At 33.7% G+C, this 15,373-nt stretch overlaps 11 non-coding genes across 11 annotated transcripts; all 11 read right to left on the reverse strand.

The window, feature by feature from the left end:
- Positions 1-668: 668 nt before the first annotated feature.
- LOC127703354 (U4 spliceosomal RNA) lies at positions 669-807 on the reverse strand. Its single transcript, XR_007982951.1, has one exon. It is a non-coding gene; the product is annotated as a U4 spliceosomal RNA (small nuclear RNA).
- A 1,466-nt stretch (positions 808-2,273) lies between these two features.
- Positions 2,274-2,412, reverse strand: LOC127703366 (U4 spliceosomal RNA). The gene has a single exon (XR_007982963.1). It is a non-coding gene; the product is annotated as a U4 spliceosomal RNA (small nuclear RNA).
- Positions 2,413-3,311: 899 nt separating this feature from the next.
- On the reverse strand, positions 3,312-3,450 carry LOC127703378 (U4 spliceosomal RNA). Its single transcript, XR_007982975.1, has one exon. It is a non-coding gene; the product is annotated as a U4 spliceosomal RNA (small nuclear RNA).
- Positions 3,451-4,917: 1,467 nt separating this feature from the next.
- On the reverse strand, positions 4,918-5,056 carry LOC127703311 (U4 spliceosomal RNA). Its single transcript, XR_007982909.1, has one exon. It is a non-coding gene; the product is annotated as a U4 spliceosomal RNA (small nuclear RNA).
- A 908-nt stretch (positions 5,057-5,964) lies between these two features.
- On the reverse strand, positions 5,965-6,103 carry LOC127703347 (U4 spliceosomal RNA). The gene has a single exon (XR_007982945.1). It is a non-coding gene; the product is annotated as a U4 spliceosomal RNA (small nuclear RNA).
- Positions 6,104-7,006: 903 nt separating this feature from the next.
- LOC127703322 (U4 spliceosomal RNA) lies at positions 7,007-7,145 on the reverse strand. The gene has a single exon (XR_007982922.1). It is a non-coding gene; the product is annotated as a U4 spliceosomal RNA (small nuclear RNA).
- Positions 7,146-8,051: 906 nt separating this feature from the next.
- On the reverse strand, positions 8,052-8,190 carry LOC127703348 (U4 spliceosomal RNA). Its single transcript, XR_007982947.1, has one exon. It is a non-coding gene; the product is annotated as a U4 spliceosomal RNA (small nuclear RNA).
- A 904-nt stretch (positions 8,191-9,094) lies between these two features.
- Positions 9,095-9,233, reverse strand: LOC127703333 (U4 spliceosomal RNA). The gene has a single exon (XR_007982931.1). It is a non-coding gene; the product is annotated as a U4 spliceosomal RNA (small nuclear RNA).
- Positions 9,234-10,142: 909 nt separating this feature from the next.
- Positions 10,143-10,281, reverse strand: LOC127703334 (U4 spliceosomal RNA). Its single transcript, XR_007982932.1, has one exon. It is a non-coding gene; the product is annotated as a U4 spliceosomal RNA (small nuclear RNA).
- A 2,615-nt stretch (positions 10,282-12,896) lies between these two features.
- On the reverse strand, positions 12,897-13,035 carry LOC127703335 (U4 spliceosomal RNA). Its single transcript, XR_007982933.1, has one exon. It is a non-coding gene; the product is annotated as a U4 spliceosomal RNA (small nuclear RNA).
- A 916-nt stretch (positions 13,036-13,951) lies between these two features.
- LOC127703346 (U4 spliceosomal RNA) lies at positions 13,952-14,090 on the reverse strand. The gene has a single exon (XR_007982944.1). It is a non-coding gene; the product is annotated as a U4 spliceosomal RNA (small nuclear RNA).
- Between the last annotated feature and the right edge of the window lie 1,283 nt (positions 14,091-15,373).

The following is a 15,373-nucleotide window of genomic DNA, read 5'->3' on the forward strand; positions in this document are numbered from 1 at the left end:
GGAGATAATCTCTCAGTCAACTACGTAGGGTATACGCATAAGGTCTCTCAGATGGATGGACGGATTGGTGTTTAACGTCCAGTGGTAAATATTACATGCATAGCAGGATGAGAACATGGAAATACCTGAATTTTAAAATCTTTTATCGATAATTTACGATGATGTTTACATTTGTCGATAAAATCTGCACCGAAGCACTGAAGAAAAATCTATTCATATTTTAATGTTATTGGGTTTTTTTCAAGAAGGGGGGGACTGTGGAGTTTGGATATTTTGCTAAATATAATGCTCATAGTGCTTTACAATCTATCAAAAACATCAACAGTAGCATTTATTCTTCAAAACAGATGATGACAATGATGAAATCGTCTGTTTTATAATGCTTGATGCATTAAAAATATGTTGTTCGTTTTCACATGTTCAGTCACAACATTCACCTGAAAGGAGGATATATATATAATTAAGATCAACCTATTAAATGTAGAGTACTTCAATGCACCTCATTTAACCTTAAAGAATGAGATCATTCGGATTGGTGTTTCGCCAAATTGTGTCATCTGATCTTTATCTTTACCTTAAAGAAAAATACATGAATTTTGCAGCATTTAGTGATATGATTCAAAGCTGATTGTTCAGCCAACTATATTATATTATATTGTTGATTATTGCCTCCGTAGAGGCGTTCAGAAATTGCGACTGCTGCCGTATTTCAGGCATCAGCGCGGGGTATTGGGTATAGTTTTCAACTAGCAATAACCACGCCTCGGATAAACCTCATCGGCTATGGTACCGCCACTGCGCAAAGCTAATGAATAATGTACAGTGTACAATGTTTGTTTTAAGGTAGATCATAAGTATATTCTTTTTAAGATAGAATTTTCTTATACTTTGCCAAAAGGAAGATTTTACTATGCTTTTTTCAAAAATATAATAAAAAGTATGGGTCACCGTGCTATTTTCCAAGCTATGAGTCGTTGAAAATTGACTAAATTTGGTTAGATTGTTCATGAAAAAACACATTTGTGTGCATAAAAAAATTTCTATGAGATAAAATTTTGAAATAAATTGTAAGAAGATAGGTTTTATAATATGTTTTAAGAAATAAAAGAAAAAATGGTGTCACCGAATTTGTTTTCTTGCTACAAGTAAAAATAAATAATTCCCTATCAGTCCAGTATATATTTTTTACTAAAAGAGTTATCTCCCCTTGAATGGCTTATTTGAAAAAAAATGATTCTAAAAACACAAAATTTGATATTTGTTTAAATATTTTAAATAATACAATAAATCACCAAGTTTTCTTTATATAAATAAACAATCTAACCATTAAATTGCAAATCTGTCTCCAAATTTGCACATTTGGGCAAATAACTAGACCATTTTTGTACTGAGATTATACAGTCCAAGATGGCGGTATACCATGAATCTACCTTAAACTACATTTACTTAATCAAAGGTGTGCATGTGACTTTATTCCGTGCAAATGTTTAAGTTAACTAATATTGGTCTACCTTTTGTACTTCGCATAAATTTAAATTTCAAAGAATTCCATCCTATTTCAATTTCCTTACAATGACAAATGGCCGTTATAGTTAAGAAATTCACAAGTTTGTATACTGGCTATATTAATGGGGAGATAATCTCTCAGTCAACTACGTAGGGTATACGCATAAGGTCTCTCAGATGGATGGACGGATTGGTGTTTAACGTCCAGTGGTAAATATTACATGCATAGCAGGATGAGAACATGGAAATACCTGAATTTTAAAATCTTTTATCGATAATTTACGATGATGTTTACATTCGTCGATAAAATCTGCACAGAAGCACTGAAGAAAAGAAGGGGGGGACTGTGGAGTTTGGATATTTTGCTAAATATAATGCTCATAGTGCTTTACAATCTATCAAAAACATCGACAGTAGCATTTATTCTTCAAAACAGATGATGACAATGATGAAATCGTCTGTTTTATAATGCTTGATGCATCAAAAATATGTTGTTCGTTTTCACATGTTCAGTCACAACACTCACCTGAAAGGAGGATATATATATATATATATATAATTTAGATCAACCTATTAAATGTAGAGTACTTCAATGCACCTCATTTAACCTAAAAGAATGAGATCATGCGGATTGGTGTTTCGCCAAATTGTGTCATCTGATCTTTATCTTTACCTAAAAGAAAAATACATGAATTTTGCAGCATTTAGTGATATGATTCAAAGCTGATTGTTCAGTCAACTATTCTATATTATATTGTTGATTATTGCCTCCGTAGAGGCGTTCAGAAATTGCGACTGCTGCCGTATTTCAGGCATCAGCGCGGGGTATTGGGTATAGTTTTCAACTAGCAATAACCACGCCTCGGATAAACCTCATCGGCTATGGTACCGCCACTGCGCAAAGCTAATGAATAATGTACAGTGTACAATGTTTGTTTTAAACTACATTTACTTAATCAAAGGTGTGCATGTGACTTTATTCCGTGCAAATGTTTAGTTAACTAATATTGGTCTACCTTTTGTACTTCGCATAAATTTAAATTTCAAAGAATTCCATCCTATTTCAATTTCCTTACAATGACAAATGGCCGTTATAGTTAAGAAATTCACAAGTTTGTATAGTGGCTATATTAATGGGGAGATAATCTCTCAGTCAACTACGTAGGGTATACGCATAAGGTCTCTCAGATGGATGGACGGATTGGTGTTTAACGTCCAGTGGTAAATATTACATGCATAGCAGGATGAGAACATGGAAATACCTGAATTTTAAAATCTTTTATCGATAATTTACGATGATGTTTACATTTGTCGATAAAATCTGCACCGAAGCACTGAAGAAAAATCTATTCATATTTTAATGTTATTGGGTTTTTTTCAAGAAGGGGGGGACTGTGGAGTTTGGATATTTTGCTAAATATAATGCTCATAGTGCTTTACAATCTATCAAAAACATCAACAGTAGCATTTATTCTTCAAAACAGATGATGACAATGATGAAATCGTCTGTTTTATAATGCTTGATGCATCAAAAATATGTTGTTCGTTTTCACATGTTCAGTCACAACATTCACCTGAAAGGAGGATATATATATAATTAAGATCAACCTATTAAATGTAGAGTACTTCAATGCACCTCATTTAACCTTAAAGAATGAGATCATTCGGATTGGTGTTTCGCCAAATTGTGTCATCTGATCTTTATCTTTACCTTAAAGAAAAATACATGAATTTTGCAGCATTTAGTGATATGATTCAAAGCTGATTGTTCAGCCAACTATATTATATTATATTGTTGATTATTGCCTCCGTAGAGGCGTTCAGAAATTGCGACTGCTGCCGTATTTCAGGCATCAGCGCGGGGTATTGGGTATAGTTTTCAACTAGCAATAACCACGCCTCGGATAAACCTCATCGGCTATGGTACCGCCACTGCGCAAAGCTAATGAATAATGTACAGTGTACAATGTTTGTTTTAAGGTAGATCATAAGTATATTCTTTTTAAGATAGAATTTTCTTATACTTTGCCAAAAGGAAGATTTTACTATGCTTTTTTCAAAAATATAATAAAAAGTATGGGTCACCGTGCTATTTTCCAAGCTATGAGTCGTTGAAAATTGACTAAATTTGGTTAGATTGTTCATGAAAAAACACATTTGTGTGCATAAAAAAATTTCTATGAGATAAAATTTTGAAATAAATTGTAAGAAGATAGGTTTTATAATATGTTTTAAGAAATAAAAGAAAAAATGGTGTCACCGAATTTGTTTTCTTGCTACAAGTAAAAATAAATAATTCCCTATCAGTCCAGTATATATTTTTTACTAAAAGAGTTATCTCCCCTTGAATTGCTTATTTGAAAAAAAATGATTCTAAAAACACAAAATTTGATATTTGTTTAAATATTTTAAATAATACAATAAATCACCAAGTTTTCTTTATATAAATAAACAATCTAACCATTAAATTGCAAATCTGTCTCCAAATTTGCACATTTGGGCAAATAACTAGACCATTTTTGTACTGAGATTATACAGTCCAAGATGGCGGTATACCATGAATCTACCTTAAACTACATTTACTTAATCAAAGGTGTGCATGTGACTTTATTCCGTGCAAATGTTTAGTTAACTAATATTGGTCTACCTTTTGTACTTCGCATAAATTTAAATTTCAAAGAATTCCATCCTATTTCAATTTCCTTACAATGACAAATGGCCGTTATAGTTAAGAAATTCACAAGTTTGTATAGTGGCTATATTAATGGGGAGATAATCTCTCAGTCAACTACGTAGGGTATACGCATAAGGTCTCTCAGATGGATGGACGGATTGGTGTTTAACGTCCAGTGGTAAATATTACATGCATAGCAGGATGAGAACATGGAAATACCTGAATTTTAAGATCTTTTATCGATAATTTACGATGATGTTTACATTCGTCGATAAAATCTGCACAGAAGCACTGAAGAAAAGAAGGGGGGGACTGTGGAGTTTGGATATTTTGCTAAATATAATGCTCATAGTGCTTTACAATCTATCAAAAACATCAACAGTAGCATTTATTCTTCAAAACAGATGATGACAATGATGAAATCGTCTGTTTTATAATGCTTGATGCATCAAAAATATGTTGTTCGTTTTCACATGTTCAGTCACAACACTCACCTGAAAGGAGGATATATATATATATATATATATAATTTAGATCAACCTATTAAATGTAGAGTACTTCAATGCACCTCATTTAACCTAAAAGAATGAGATCATGCGGATTGGTGTTTCGCCAAATTGTGTCATCTGATCTTTATCTTTACCTAAAAGAAAAATACATGAATTTTGCAGCATTTAGTGATATGATTCAAAGCTGATTGTTCAGTCAACTATTCTATATTATATTGTTGATTATTGCCTCCGTAGAGGCGTTCAGAAATTGCGACTGCTGCCGTATTTCAGGCATCAGCGCGGGGTATTGGGTATAGTTTTCAACTAGCAATAACCACGCCTCGGATAAACCTCATCGGCTATGGTACCGCCACTGCGCAAAGCTAATGAATAATGTACAGTGTACAATGTTTGTTTTAAACTACATTTACTTAATCAAAGGTGTGCATGTGACTTTATTCCGTGCAAATGTTTAGTTAACTAATATTGGTCTACCTTTTGTACTTCGCATAAATTTAAATTTCAAAGAATTCCATCCTATTTCAATTTCCTTACAATGACAAATGGCCGTTATAGTTAAGAAATTCACAAGTTTGTATAGTGGCTATATTAATGGGGAGATAATCTCTCAGTCAACTACGTAGGGTATACGCATAAGGTCTCTCAGATGGATGGACGGATTGGTGTTTAACGTCCAGTGGTAAATATTACATGCATAGCAGGATGAGAACATGGAAATACCTGAATTTTAAGATCTTTTATCGATAATTTACGATGATGTTTACATTTGTCGATAAAATCTGCACCGAAGCACTGAAGAAAAATCTATTCATATTTTAATGTTATTGTTTTTTTTTTCAAGAAGGGGGGGACTGTGGAGTTTGGATATTTTGCTAAATATAATGCTCATAGTGCTTTACAATCTATCAAAAACATCAACAGTAGCATTTATTCTTCAAAACAGATGATGACAATGATGAAATCGTCTGTTTTATAATGCTTGATGCATCAAAAATATGTTGTTCGTTTTCACATGTTCAGTCACAACACTCACCTGAAAGGAGGATATATATATATATAATTTAGATCAACCTATTAAATGTAGAGTACTTCAATGCACCTCATTTAACCTAAAAGAATGAGATCATGCGGATTGGTGTTTCGCCAAATTGTGTCATCTGATCTTTATCTTTACCTTAAAGAAAAATACATGTATTTTGCAGCATTTAGTGATATGATTCAAAGCTGATTGTTCAGTCAACTATTCAGTCTATATTATATTGTTGATTATTGCCTCCGTAGAGGCGTTCAGAAATTGCGAATGCTGCCGTATTTCAGGCATCAGCGCGGGGTATTGGGTATAGTTTTCAACTAGCAATAACCACGCCTCGGATAAACCTCATCGGCTATGGTACCGCCACTGCGCAAAGCTAATGAATAATGTACAGTGTACACTGTTTGTTTTAAACTACATTTACTTAATCAAAGGTGTGCATGTGACTTTATTCCGTGCAAATGTTTAGTTAACTAATATTGGTCTACCTTTTGTACTTCGCATAAATTTAAATTTCAAAGAATTCCATCCTATTTCAATTTCCTTACAATGACAAATGACCGTTATAGTTAAGAAATTCACAAGTTTGTATAGTGGCTATATTAATGGGGAGATAATCTCTCAGTCAACTACGTAGGGTATACGCATAAGGTCTCTCAGATGGATGGACGGATTGGTGTTTAACGTCCAGTGGTAAATATTACATGCATAGCAGGATGAGAACATGGAAATACCTGAATTTTAAGATCTTTTATCGATAATTTACGATGATGTTTACATTTGTCGATAAAATCTGCACCGAAGCACTGAAGAAAAATCTATTCATATTTTAATAATATTGGGTTTTTTTCAAGAAGGGGGGGACTGTGGAGTTTGGATATTTTGCTAAATATAATGCTCATAGTGCTTTACAATCTATCAAAAACATCAAAAGTAGCATTCATTCTTGAAAACTGATGATGACAATGATGAAATCGTCTGTTTCGTAATGCTTGATGCATCAAAAATATGTTGTTCGTTTTCACATGTTCAGTCACAACACTCACCTGAAAGGAGGATATATATATATATAATTTAGATCAACCTATTAAATGTAGAGTACTTCAATGCACCTCATTTAACCTAAAAGAATGAGATCATGCGGATTGGTGTTTCGCCAAATTGTGTCATCTGATCTTTATCTTTACCTAAAAGAAAAAAACATGAATTTTGCAGCATTTAGTGATATGATTCAAAGCTGATTGTTCAGTCAACTATTCTATATTATATTGTTGATTATTGCCTCCGTAGAGGCGTTCAGAAATTGCGACTGCTGCCGTATTTCAGGCATCAGCGCGGGGTATTGGGTATAGTTTTCAACTAGCAATAACCACGCCTCGGATAAACCTCATCGGCTATGGTACCGCCACTGCGCAAAGCTAATGAATAATGTACAGTGTACAATGTTTGTTTTAAACTACATTTACTTAATCAAAGGTGTGCATGTGACTTTATTCCGTGCAAATGTTTAGTTAACTAATATTGGTCTACCTTTTGTACTTCGCATAAATTTAAATTTCAAAGAATTCCATCCTATTTCAATTTCCTTACAATGACAAATGGCCGTTATAGTTAAGAAATTCACAAGTTTGTATAGTGGCTATATTAATGGGGAGATAATCTCTCAGTCAACTACGTAGGGTATACGCATAAGGTCTCTCAGATGGATGGACGGATTGGTGTTTAACGTCCAGTGGTAAATATTACATGCATAGCAGGATGAGAACATGGAAATATCTGAATTTTAAGATCTTTTATCGATAATTTACGATGATGTTTACATTTGTCGATAAAATCTGCACCGAAGCACTGAAGAAAAATCTATTCATATTTTAATGTTATTGGTTTTTTTTCAAGAAGGGGGGGACTGTGGAGTTTGGATATTTTGCTAAATATAATGCTCATAGTGCTTTACAATCTATCAAAAACATCAACAGTAGCATTTATTCTTCAAAACAGATGATGACAATGATGAAATCGTCTGTTTTATAATGCTTGATGCATCAAAAATATGTTGTTCGTTTTCACATGTTCAGTCACAACACTCACCTGAAAGGAGGATATATATATATATAATTTAGATCAACCTATTAAATGTAGAGTACTTCAATGCACCTCATTTAACCTAAAAGAATGAGATCATGCGGATTGGTGTTTCGCCAAATTGTGTCATCTGATCTTTATCTTTACCTAAAGAAAAATACATGTATTTTGCAGCATTTAGTGATATGATTCAAAGCTGATTGTTCAGTCAACTATTCAGTCTATATTATATTGTTGATTATTGCCTCCGTAGAGGCGTTCAGAAATTGCGAATGCTGCCGTATTTCAGGCATCAGCGCGGGGTATTGGGTATAGTTTTCAACTAGCAATAACCACGCCTCGGATAAACCTCATCGGCTATGGTACCGCCACTGCGCAAAGCTAATGAATAATGTACAGTGTACACTGTTTGTTTTAAACTACATTTACTTAATCAAAGGTGTGCATGTGACTTTATTCCGTGCAAATGTTTAGTTAACTAATATTGGTCTACCTTTTGTACTTCGCATAAATTTAAATTTCAAAGAATTCCATCCTATTTCAATTTCCTTACAATGACAAATGACCGTTATAGTTAAGAAATTCACAAGTTTGTATAGTGGCTATATTAATGGGGAGATAATCTCTCAGTCAACTACGTAGGGTATACGCATAAGGTCTCTCAGATGGATGGACGGATTGGTGTTTAACGTCCAGTGGTAAATATTACATGCATAGCAGGATGAGAACATGGAAATACCTGAATTTTAAGATCTTTTATCGATAATTTACGATGATGTTTACATTTGTCGATAAAATCTGCACCGAAGCACTGAAGAAAAATCTATTCATATTTTAATAATATTGGGTTTTTTTCAAGAAGGGGGGGGACTGTGGAGTTTGGATATTTTGCTAAATATAATGCTCATAGTGCTTTACAATCTATCAAAAACATCAAAAGTAGCATTCATTCTTGAAAACTGATGATGACAATGATGAAATCGTCTGTTTCGTAATGCTTGATGCATCAAAAATATGTTGTTCGTTTTCACATGTTCAGTCACAACACTCACCTGAAAGGAGGATATATATATATATAATTTAGATCAACCTATTAAATGTAGAGTACTTCAATGCACCTCATTTAACCTAAAAGAATGAGATCATGCGGATTGGTGTTTCGCCAAATTGTGTCATCTGATCTTTATCTTTACCTAAAAGAAAAAAACATGAATTTTGCAGCATTTAGTGATATGATTCAAAGCTGATTGTTCAGTCAACTATTCTATATTATATTGTTGATTATTGCCTCCGTAGAGGCGTTCAGAAATTGCGACTGCTGCCGTATTTCAGGCATCAGCGCGGGGTATTGGGTATAGTTTTCAACTAGCAATAACCACGCCTCGGATAAACCTCATCGGCTATGGTACCGCCACTGCGCAAAGCTAATAAATAATGTACAGTGTACACTGTTTGTTTTAAACTACATTTACTTAATTAAAGGTGTGCATGTGACTTTATTCCGTGCAAATGTTTAGTTAACTAATATTGGTCTACCTTTTGTACTTCGCATTAATTTAAATTTGAAAGAATTCCATCCTATTTCAATTTCCTTACAATGACAAATGGCCGTTATAGTTAAGAAATTCACAAGTTTGTATAGTGGCTATATTAATGGGGAGATAATCTCTCAGTCAACTGCGTAGGGTATACGCGTACGGTCTCTCAGATGGATGGACGGATTGGTGTTTAACGTCCAGTGGTAAATGTTACATGCATAGCAGGATGAGAACATGGAAATACCTGAATTTTAAGATCTTTTAGCGATAATTTACGATGATGTTTACATTTGTCGATAAAATCTGCACCGAAGCACTGAAGAAAAATCTATTCATATTTTAATGTTATTGGGTTTTTTTCAAGAAGGGGGGGGGGGGGGGACTGTGGAGTTTGGATATTTTGCTAAATATAATGCTCATAGTGCTTTACAATCTATCAAAAACATCAAAAGTAGCATTCATTCTTGAAAACAGATGATGACAATGATGAAATTCTCTGTTTTATAATGCTTGATGCATCAAAAATATGTTGTTCGTTTTCACATGTTCAGTCACAACACTCACCTGAAAGGAGGATATATATATACAATTTAGATCAACCTATTAAATGTAGAGTACTTCAATGCACCTCATTTAACCTAAAAGAATGAGATCATGCGGATTGGTGTTTCGCCAAATTGTGTCATCTGATCTTTATCTTTACCTAAAAGAAAAAAACATGAATTTTGCAGCATTTAGTGATATGATTCAAAGCTGATTGTTCAGTCAACTATTCTATATTATATTGTTGATTATTGCCTCCGTAGAGGCGTTCAGAAATTGCGACTGCTGCCGTATTTCAGGCATCAGCGCGGGGTATTGGGTATAGTTTTCAACTAGCAATAACCACGCCTCGGATAAACCTCATCGGCTATGGTACCGCCACTGCGCAAAGCTAATGAGTAATGTACAGTGTACAATGTTTGTTTTAAACTACATTTACTTAATCAAAGGTGTGCATGTGACTTTATTCCGTGCAAATGTTTAGTTAACTAATATTGGTCTACCTTTTGTACTTCGCATAAATTTAAATTTCAAAGAATTCCATCCTATTTCAATTTCCTTACAATGACAAATGGCCGTTATAGTTAAGAAATTCACAAGTTTGTATAGTGGCTATATTAAAGGGGAAATAATCTCTCAGTCAACTACGTAGGGTATACGCATACGGTCTCTCAGATTGATGGACGGATTGGTGTTTAACGTCCAGTGGTAAATATTACATGCATAGCAGGATGAGAACATGAAAATACCTGAATTTTAAGATCTTTTATCGATAATTTACGATGATGTTTACATTTGTCGATAAAATCTGCACCGAAGCACTGAAGAAAAATCTATTCATATTTTAATGTTATTGGGTTGTTTTAAAGAAGGGGGGGGGGGGGGGGGGGGGACTGTGGAGTTTGGATATTTTGCTAAATATAATGCTCATAGTGCTTTACAATCTATCAAAAACATCAAAAGTAGCATTCATTCTTGAAAACGGATGATGACAATGATGAAATCGTCTGTTTCGTAATGCTTGATGCATCAAAAATATGTTGTTCGTTTTCACATGTTCAGTCACAACACTCACCTGAAAGGAGGATATATATATTTGTACGACTTTGCCCCCAGCAGAGCTATAGAAAAACAGTACATTAACGGGTGTTACACGGACACTTTTTAGATGATACACGGACACTTTTTAGTTGTTACACGGACACTTTTTATGAATAGAATCACTCGTGCATGATCAGTGAGTTCATGGGCACTTTAAATTTCAATTAGATTTGAACTTTTTGTTTCACCGACATATTTCTTGTCTTTTTCATTAAAATATTTACGTTGGCTTCAATAACTATATTTTTTTCAAACAATTCCAGTATATTACTATTCATATCAGTTCACTAAGGGATTGACCATTTAACTTCAAAAGGGGAGTTATGTTTTTTCCTAAAAAAATATTCTGATCCCCAATTTTATGAGAAAAAAATATATTGTGGTCAATCAGATGACAAAATAATGTTCTGATTCCTGATTTTGCGAATACCGTATATAAAAGTGCTAATTTCGAAAAAAAATATTTGGGTGATAGCGTTGATAAACTAAATCATTTTCTTACTCAGAAAAAAAAACATACCCCCCTTTTGTAGCTAAAGGTCGGTCCGTAAATGTATTTATTTTTTCAATAAATGGACATGAATAGTATTCTGGACAATGCTGAAAGTAAAGAAATGCTGATACCGACGTTTATATTTCAATAAAAAAGACAGGAAATATATATAAAAAAATCAAATCTAATCAAAAGATAAAATCCCTTTCAACTCACCAATGCACGATTGATCCTATAAATAAAAAGTGTCCGTGTAATACATGTTCAAATAGGCAGCAAATCTTGATGAAACTCATTCAACTTATGTCACCAATTTTGGACGGTAAGCTGCGATTGGATCATATTGTGACACGTGTTTGATCCTGACCAACACTATTAGAGACATATATAAAAACCTATAAGCATAATTTTTTTTTAAAAATCCAAAATATATGCCTATATTGGTGATTTTAACAAGACAAAATCGATTTTTTCGTACCATTTCATTCACTAATGAAATAGGAAATTCATTCTTTTTATATTGTTATTGAATTTATATATTTGGGAGCAAACTTACGATTTTTATTATTTTTTTAAGGCGGAATGGGGGAATGGAATGACACATCCTGCATGTTTTCAACAAAAAAGAATCAAGCCTGTTTATTTTAAATTTATATTAACCCCCAGACCCCCTTTCCGTTTTCCCCCAAATAAAAATCAAATGTTAGCTTGCTTACCTCTGAAATCTTTTTCATACATTACTTACTTGCGAAGATGCATTTTTAAAAGTCTCAAATGTGTACGACATTCATCTTTTACTTCACATGGTTCTTTTTTTATGAAATTATTAGATTCTTGAATTTCTTTAGAAAAAACTATAGGATGAAGGGAATTGAAAAAAAAGTGTGTTTAAACTGTCTTACTGTAACTTACATTAACTGGTATATGGCCATTTAAGTTTCGAATCTGTTAAATTTTGCTACCTCTTCTACATGCAAAATGTACTACTTCTTTCTTGAAACGTCGTACAAGTCAGATCCAAAACAAAGGTAACAAAAAAACAGGCCGGAAACAAACTGCCGAATAGTTTTTCTGCACTCGTAGTCAGGTCAAGGTCCTCGGCTATCGCCTCGGACCTTCACCTGACTACTCGTGCAGAAAAACTATCCGGCAACGCTTGTTACCGGCCTGTTTCTTTGTTACCTTTGTATTGTATCTAATACATAATTTAGATCAACCTATTAAATGTAGAGTACTTCAATGCACCTCATTTAACCTAAAAGAATGAGATCATGAGGATTGGTGTTTCGCCAAATTGTGTCATCTGATCTTTATCTTTACCTTAAAGAAAAATACATGAATTTTGCAGCATTTAGTGATATGATTCAAAGCTGATTGTTCAGTCAACTATTCTATATTATATTGTTGATTATTGCCTCCGTAGAGGCGTTCAGAAATTGCGACTGCTGCCGTATTTCAGGCATCAGCGCGGGGTATTGGGTATAGTTTTCAACTAGCAATAACCACGCCTCGGATAAACCTCATCGGCTATGGTACCGCCACTGCGCAAAGCTAATGAATAATGTACAGTGTACACTGTTTGTTTTAAACTACATTTACTTAATCAAAGGTGTGCATGTGACTTTATTCCGTGCAAATGTTTAGTTAACTAATATTGGTCTACCTTTTGTACTTCGCATAGATTTATATTTCAAAGAATTCCATCCTATTTCAATTTCCTTACAATGACAAATGGCCGTTATAGTTAAGAAATTCACAAGTTTGTATAGTGGCTATATTAATGGGGAGATAATCTCTCAGTCAACTACGTAGGGTATACGCATACGATCTCTCAGATGGATGGACGGATTGGTGTTTAACGTCCAGTGGTAAATATTACATGCATAGCAGGATGAGAACATGGAAATACCTGAATTTTAAGATCTTTTAGCGATAATTTACGATGATGTTTACATTTGTCGATAAAATCTGCACCGAAGCACTGAAGAAAAATCTATTCATATTTTAATGTTATTGGGTTTTTTTCAAGAAGGGGGGGGAAGGGGGAGGGGGGACTGTGGAGTTTGGATATTTTGCTAAATATAATGCTCATAGTGCTTTACAATCTATCAAAAACATCAAAAGTAGCATTCATTCTTGAAAACAGATGATGACAATGATGAAATTCTCTGTTTTATAATGCTTGATGCATCAAAAATATGTTGTTCGTTTTCACATGTTCAGTCACAACACTCACCTGAAAGGAGGATATATATATACAATTTAGATCAACCTATTAAATGTAGAGTACTTCAATGCACCTCATTTAACCTAAAAGAATGAGATCATGCGGATTGGTGTTTCGCCAAATTGTGTCATCTGATCTTTATCTTTACCTTAAAGAAAAATACATGAATTTTGCAGCATTTAGTGATATGATTCAAAGCTGATTGTTCAGTCAATTATTCTATATTATATTGTTGATTATTGCCTCCGTAGAGGCGTTCAGAAATTGCGACTGCTGCCGTATTTCAGGCATCAGCGCGGGATATTGGGTATAGTTTTCAACTAGCAATAACCACGCCTCGGATAAACCTCATCGGCTATGGTACCGCCACTGCGCAAAGCTAATGAGTAATGTACAGTGTACACTGTTTGTTTTAAACTACATTTACTTAATCAAAGGTGTGCATGTGACTTTATTCCGTGCAAATGTTTAGTTAACTAATATTGGTCTACCTTTTGTACTTCGCATAAATTTAAATTTCAAAGAATTCCATCCTATTTCAATTTCCTTACAATGACAAATGGCCGTTATAGTTAAGAAATTCACAAGTTTGTATAGTGGCTATATTAAAGGGGAAATAATCTCTCAGTCAACTACGTAGGGTATACGCATACGGTCTCTCAGATTGATGGACGGATTGGTGTTTAACGTCCAGTGGTAAATATTACATGCATAGCAGGATGAGAACATGGAAATACCTGAATTTTAAGATCTTTTATCGATAATTTACGATGATGTTTACATTTGTCGATAAAATCTGCACCGAAGCACTGAAGAAAAATCTATTCATATTTTAATGTTATTGGGTTGTTTTAAAGAAGGGGGGGGGGGGGGGACTGTGGAGTTTGGATATTTTGCTAAATATAATTCTCATAGTGCTTTACAATCTATCAAAAACATCAAAAGTAGCATTCATTCTTGAAAACGGATGATGACAATGATGAAATCGTCTGTTTCGTTATACTTGATGCATCAAAAATATGTTGTTCGTTTTCACATGTTCAGTCACAACACTCACCTGAAAGGAGGATATATATATTTGTACGACTTTGCCCCCAGCAGAGCTATAGAAAAACAGTACATTAACGGGTGTTACACGGACACTTTTTAGATGATACACGGACACTTTTTAGTTGTTACACGGACACTTTTTATGAATAGAATCACTCGTGCATGATCAGTGAGTTCATGGGCACTTTAAATTTCAATTAGATTTGAACTTTTTGTTTCACCGACATATTTCTTGTCTTTTTCATTAAAATATTTACGTTGGCTTCAATAACTATATTTTTGTCAAACAATTCCAGTATATTACTATTCATATCAGTTCACTAAGGGATTGACCATTTAACTTCAAAAGGGAGTTATGTTTTTTCCTAAAAAAATATTCTGATCCCCAATTTTATGAGAAAAAAATATATTGTGGTCAATCAGATGACAAAATAATGTTCTGATTCCTGATTTTGCGAATACCGTATATAAAAGTGCTAATTTCGAAAAAAAATATTTGGGTGGTAGCGTTGATAAACTAAATCATTTTCTTACTCAGAAAAAAAAACATACCCCCCTTTTGTAGCTAAAGGTCGGTCCGTAAATGTATTTATTTTTTCAATAAATGGACATGA

Source organism: Mytilus californianus, unplaced genomic scaffold (genome assembly GCF_021869535.1).
Source record: "Mytilus californianus isolate M0D057914Y unplaced genomic scaffold, xbMytCali1.0.p SCAF_5, whole genome shotgun sequence".
Taxonomy (NCBI): Eukaryota; Metazoa; Mollusca; class Bivalvia; order Mytilida; family Mytilidae; genus Mytilus; species Mytilus californianus.